The sequence below is a fragment of the Hordeum vulgare genome, chromosome 6H, assembly GCF_904849725.1.
Source record: "Hordeum vulgare subsp. vulgare chromosome 6H, MorexV3_pseudomolecules_assembly, whole genome shotgun sequence".
NCBI classification, from domain to species: domain Eukaryota; kingdom Viridiplantae; phylum Streptophyta; class Magnoliopsida; order Poales; family Poaceae; genus Hordeum; species Hordeum vulgare.
The window spans coordinates 1,068,948-1,076,150 of NC_058523.1; positions in this window are offsets into that span (position 1 = coordinate 1,068,948).

The following is a 7,203-nucleotide window of genomic DNA, read 5'->3' on the forward strand; positions in this document are numbered from 1 at the left end:
TGCTGCCAAAGCTAGGAGCACTCTCACCGTCTCGATTCGAGCAACCGGTGCAAATACCTCATCATAGTCAACTCCTTGACGTTGAACGTAGCCCTTTGCAACGAGTCTTGCCTTGTACTTCACAATGGCACCCTCCGTGTCCTTCTTTAACTTGTAAACCCACTTCAAACCTATCGTCTTTTGGTTTGGAGGTCGGGTTACCAAAGTCCACGTGCCATTGCTCTCAATTACCTTCATCTCCTCATCCATGGCGTGCGTCCAGCTAGGACTTTTTCTCGCATCTACGAAGTTCGCCGGCTCCTCAACTCCGAACAGACATAGTCCGGAGTACTCGAGCGTAACTGGCTTTGTGTACTTGTAGACTTTCTTGAGGGTCTTGTAGCGACGAGGCCCTGAGGAGTCCGTTGTGGCTTGCGAAGGAGGCGACACAAATTGTGTCGGTGTTGATGCACTTGAGGAAGACGGCTGAGACCTTGGTGTGTCATCGACATCCGTGTCGTCGGCGTAGTCGTCGTGACCGTGACCATCATCTTGATTGTCGTCGTCACTATGCGCCTCGTTGTCGATGTTGTCGTCGAGATCTCCACCTGTGTCGTGCGCGGCGTTGTCGCTATCTCCTTGCGACCTATGCGCGTCGTCGTCGGTGTCGGCACCATGATGATCACTACCATTGTGGTCACCTTGGTTAGGTGTCTTGCCAATCACCTGGACATCCTCCCCTGCATCATCATCAGTTGGAAATTCAACTGCAAATATGTTACTATTTGGAGCATCGTCGGCTGCGGCGCTCCAATTCCACGCTTGGTTTTCTTCAAACACGACGTCGCGTGAAATCCGTAGACGCTTGGTTTGTGGATCGTAGAAACGGTATGCCTTGGTGCCAGAACTGCTCTCGTATCCGATGAACACCATCTTGGTGCTACGATCGGCAAGCTTTGAGAGGTGCGGCTCCGCCGTCTTCACATGTGCCACGCACCCGAATGTCCGTAGATGAGACACATTCGGCTTACGTCCGTAAATTGCTTCATACGGAGTCTTGCCGATCACCGCCTTCGTTGGAGCCCGGTTGAGAAGATAGACCGCCGTCGAGACAGCTTCTCCCCAAAAAGTCCCTGGCAGGTTCTTGCTCTTGAGTAAACTCCTTGCCATGTCAACGACGGTTCGATTGCGCCTTTCAATGACCCCATTCTGCTGCGGCGTGTAAGGTGCCGTGAGGAACCTCTTTATGCCAATCTTCTCGCAGTAGTCGTTGAACTCATTCGACGTAAACTCTCCGCCGCGATCTGTCCGTAGAGCGCGAACCTTCAGCTTGTGTTCCATCTCTGTTGCAGCCTTCAATTTCTTGAACGCTTCAAACGCCTCATCTTTAGATCGTAGGAGAATGACCCACATATATCTCGAGTAGTCGTCTACCACAAGGAAGAAATACTTCTTTCCAGCGTGAGTTGCCGGGGTGATAGGGCCACATAGATCACCATGGAGCAGCTCGAGTGCATCACTTGCACGATAGGTAGACTGAGCAGGGAATGGCCTGCGGTGCTGTTTTCCAACCAAGCACCCGTCACATACTCGATCAACATGGTCGATAACTGGCATCCCGGATACCATCTGCATCTTTGACATCTTCTTCAAGGCGTAGAAGTTAACGTGTCCAAATCTAGCATGCCATAACCACGAATCATCATCACTCTTGGCAAGCCAACACTCCGGTTGAGATTGATGAAGGTTGAGGATATAGAGCCTATTCCGTGTGCGATTAACACGAGCTAGCACGTTTCGGAGGTTGTCGAAGATCGTCATCACTCCGCTCTCTATATTCACCTTGCATCCATTCTCGTCAAGCTTCCCAATAGAGATGATGTTGTTGCGCAGCCGTGGGATGTAGTACACTCCGGTGAGTATGCGATGTTCGCCTGTGAGACCCTCAAAGAGGACAGATCCTTGCCCGCAAATCTCCACAGCTGAACCATCACCGAACTTGACCGAGCCTTCAACATCGTATTCCAGCTCGAGGAATTTCTCCTTGCACCCCGTCATGTGGTTACTGGCACCCGTGTCGAGATACCACGACACGTTCTGATCACCGGATACCTTTGGTGTCACTTTTTCCTCATGAAGTAGCACCTTCCGGCTTGGTTTTACAACCACCGTTTTAGCGAGATCACAAACTTCGGCCATCAGAAGACCTGGACCTTCGTCTTCCTGCTTTGCCAAATTTGCCTTGATCTCCCGCTTGTTAGGCTTTGGACAATCCTTCGCAAAGTGACCCATCTTATTGCAGTTATAGCACTTGACCTCGGACAAGTCCAAGTTCCGTGGTTTCTGCTCTTTAGATTGGCCCGCCTTACCACGACCTTGTGGTTTGCCTTTTCCTTTGCCTTTTCCGGTTTGTCCATCACCCTTCGTGTTGCCTGAGCCTTCGCCACCGTCACGCCTTCCTTTGCTACTTGGGGCCTCCCAATCTGCGCGCGAGTACATGAGTTGGTCGCTACCTCCTCCTTTGCCTTTTCGACAGCCACGAGCATTCTCTTCCCATGTCCGCAATCGTCCGATCGCCTCCGTTATGGTCATGTCGTCGATGTCGTAAAGCTGCTCGAGCGTGCCGATGATGTACGTGAATTTATCAGTGACAGAACTGAAAAATGTCTCCACGATCTCGGTCTCATCGAGCTTTGCACCAAGCGCGCGGATCTCTCCCACCAAAGTAGTAAGACGCATGGCGTAGTCATTCACCGATTCAGTTTCCTCCATCTGCAACTTGTGAAATTGGCGCTTCAGCACTTGTGCCCGTGCCTTGGTGACGCGATCTTCTCCGATCCTCATCTCCTTGAGTGCGTTCCACGCCTCTCTTGCCGTCTCGAACTCCGCCAATGTCATCAGCACGGAATCTGGCACGGACTGGGCTATGGCGGCCATGGCACCTTCGTCGGACTCGTCATCGACGTCGTCGTCCGTGATTGCCTGCCACACTCGGAGGGTTCGGAGAATAATCTTCATCTTCACCGCCCACACGCCGTAGTTGGCGTCGGTGAGCATCGGGTACTGGATGGGGATGTTGCGATGCGCCTGGACGTTAGCGCCGCTCGTTCCTCCACCACTGGTTGCTGACTTGACGCCCTTCTTCACCTTGTCGCCGTTCTTGTTCGCCTTGGCACCGCCGCTGCCGGACTTGACCGACTCAGCGTCGCTGTCCGTCATCGTAGATCGTAGATCGTCGAGGCTCTAGATACCAAATGTTGGCTTTTGAACGTGCGTATGCAGCTGTACAGGCGTGCCTACGCGATTCTTTCTTCGGCCGGCTACTTGACGGAACTTGCGTAACTAGCGACACGAATAAAACTGATCGATGGATTTGATGGCTAAAGGCCCGTGTCGAGCCTTTGCTTTGTATTGCTTTTCGTTTTTCTGGTGTTACAATCAACACCCCTAGGGTGTCTTTTATACACGTCCACAAGGGACTATGGAAATAGACTAGGACTAGGAATCCTAATACTACTAGGACTCGGTTTGGCTTTCTTTCCTAATCCTACATGAGCAACATGATTAACATCTACAGGGAAAGGAGTGTGTTGGTACCACTCAGTTTCTGCCGCTGCAAATATCTCTCTCACTCAACCACTATTTCGCAGTAATAGGAAGTCACATGGGTTTGGTCTCTTATATCCACAGCAGGAGGGTCTCACCAATGCGGCCGTGCATTTACTGTCTTCCATGAGAGCAGCTAATTAGTTACCCACCACGTACTCTATAAAATTGATAGAGGAGTGCCTCATCACCTCATCATTTATAGTAGTAGAATGTAGTGCCAGATATTTATGAATTCATGGCCGAGTTGGCGACTTAGATTTGTAAATGATGACTTAATTAGATTTGTAAATGATGACTTCCAATTTTTCTAAATGGCGATTTATATTTGAGTGTTTGCATCTGGCTTGCCAAGCTGGTGGCTTAATTAAATTTCATTGTTGCATCTCGCTTGACAAACATATGAAAGAGGGATTAAAGTTTTCCGAACTTAGACACCTTATTTTATCCAAGTCTTACATTAAAAATGCAAGGTTGGCGGCGACCACCTTCCTCCACTCGAGGTCTTCGAGCTCCTCGGCGTGACGTCGGCGCTCTGCCTCCTCGCGCACGCTCCACTCGACGATGACGGCTGCAACGGCGTCGACGTCGGTGACGTAGTCTTCCGGCCCGACGACTCCGTGATGGCATCATAGGATGGCAATACATCATTGGACATAATAGGATGGCAATACCTCACAACTAGAGTGGACTGCTGAATATAGATGGGGGAAGGTGATGGAGGTGTTGGTGAAGATGACGGAGGTGTTGGTGTAGATCGTCGTCGCACGATGATGTCCCGGACGGCGTTCCGGCGCCGTAGAGAGAGAGGGGTGGAGAACCCCCCTTCTTCTTCTTCTTCCTTGACCTCCTCCCTAGATGGGTGAAGGGTTTCCTCTCTGGTCCATGGTCTCCATGTCGGCGGAGGGGCGAGAGCCCCTCCGAGATTGGATCTCTCTCTCTATGTCCTTCTGTTTCTGCGCTACCAGATTCTGGCTTTCACCGTTTCCAAAATTCCTAGAGATCCGTAACTCCGATTGGGCTGAAATTTTAACACGACTTTTTTCCGGATATTAGATTTCTTGCGGTGAAAGAAGGGCCCCAACCGCCTTAGGGATTGGTCACAAGCCGGCCAGCCGCGTCACCCCCTAGGGCGCGCCTAGGGGGGTTGTGACCTCCTCGGGCATTGTTTCGCGTAGATTCTACTTCCCAAAGATCATAAATATTCCAAAAAAATACCCGTAGGTTTTTTATTGCGTTTGGACTTCGTTTGGTCTCGATAATCTGCGAAACAAAAAACATGCAACAAACATGAACTGGCACTGCGCACTGGATCAATATGTAAGTCCCAAAAAAAGTATAAAAAGTTGCCAAATGTATATGAAAGTTGTAAAATATTGGCATGAAACAATCAAAAATTATAGATACGACGGAGACGTATCAGCATCCCCAAGCTTAATTCCTGCTCATCCTCGAGTCGGTAAATGATGAAAAAGATAATTTTTCATGTGGAATGCTACCTAGCATAATCTTGATCATATAATCTAATCATGGCATGAATACTAAAATACGAGTGATTTGAAGCAATAGTCTATCATTTTACATAAAGACAATAATATTTCAAGCATACTAACAAAGCAATCATGTCTTCTCAAAATATCATGGTCAAAGAAAGTTATCCCTACAAAATCTTATAGTCTCGCTATGCTCCATCTTCCCCACACAATGTATTTAAATCAAGCCCAACCCTGGTTTTAGCCAAGCAATTGTTTCATACCTTAATGCTCTCAAACTTTTTCAACTTTCACGCAGTACATGAACGTGAGCCATGCACATAGCACCATAGGTGGAATAGAATATGGTGATTGTGGAGAAGACAAAAAGGAGGAGATTGTCTCACATCAACTAGGCGTATCAACGGGCTATGGAGATGCCCATCAATAGATATCAATGTGAGTGAGTAGGGATTGTCATGCAACAGATGCACAAGAGCTATAAGTGTATGAAAGCTCAAAAGGGAACTAGTGGGTGTCAATCCAACTCGCTTGCTCACGAAAACCAAGGGCAATTTGAGGAAGCCCGTCATTGGAATATACAAGCCAAGTTCTATAATGAAAACTTCCCACTAGTATATGAAAGTGACAACATAGGAGACTCTCTACCATGAAGATCATGGTGCTACTTTGAAGCACAAGTGTGGTAAAGGATAGTAGCATTGCCCTTCCCTCTTTTCTCTCTTTTTTTACTATTATTTTTATTATTTTCTTTTTTTTGGTGGGCTTCTTTGGCCTATTTTTTTTATTTGGGGTTCATTGGCCTCTTTTATTACTTCCTTACATGGGACAATGCTCTAATAATGATGATCATCACACTTTTATTTACTTACAACTTGATATTTAGAACAAAATATGAGTCTATATGAATGCCTCCGGCGGTGTACCGGAATGTGCAATCATCTAGCGTAGAAATGACATCAAAAAACGGACAATCCATGAGAACATCATGCCAGCTATCTTACGATCATGCCAAGCAATATCACAATGATGGTGCGTGTCATAATAAACAAAACGATGGAAGTTGCATGGCAATATATCTCGGAATGGCTACGGAAATGCCATAATAGGTAGGTATATTGGCTGTTTTGAGGAAGGATATATGGTGGGTGTAATGCACCGGCGAAAGTTGTGCGGTACTAGAGAGGCTAGCAATGGTGGAAGGATGAGAGTGTGTATAATCCATGGGCTCAACATTAGTCATTCAGAACTCACATACTTATTGCAAAAGTCTATTAGTCATCGAAACAAGGTACTCCATACGTGCATGCTACGGGAATCACAAATCTTAACACAAGTATTTCTACGAATACACAATTACTCAATAGCATGACTCTAATGTCACATCTTCATGTCGCAAAACTATTGCAAGGAATCAAACATATCATATACAGTGATCTACAAGTTTTATGTAGGATTTTATGACTAACCATGTGAATGACCAACTCCTGTTAACTCTCTAAATAGGTATAAGTGAAGCATGAGAGTTTAGTTATTTCTACAAAAGATATGCCCCGCTCTAACAAATATAAGTGAAGCAAAAGAGCATTCTACAAATGGCGGTTTTCTATGTGTAGGGAAACAGGCAATCCAAACTTCAAATGATATAAGTGAAGCAGATGAAGCATTCTATAAAGCCATACTCAAAAGATATAAGTGAAGTGCAAAGAGCATTCTATAAATCAACCAAGAACTATCTCATACCAGCATGGTGCATAAAATAAAAAGGAAAAATAAACATAAAATACGCACCAAGAATTTGCACGTATCCTGTGACGAATAAAAATATAGCTCCGAGTAAAATTACCTATAGAATGTAGACGAAAGAGGGGATGCCTTCCGGGGCATCCCCAAGCTTAGACTCTTGAGTCTTCCTTGAATATTACCTTGGGGTGCCTCGGGCATCCCCAACCTTAGGCTCTTGCCTCTCCTTATTCCTTCATCCATCGTGGTCTCACCCACAACTTGAAAACTTCAATTACAGAAAATTCAACAAAACCTTCGTGAGATCCGTTAGTATAATAAAGTAAATCACCACTTTAAGTACTGTTGTGAACTCATTGCAAATTCATATTAGCATTATATA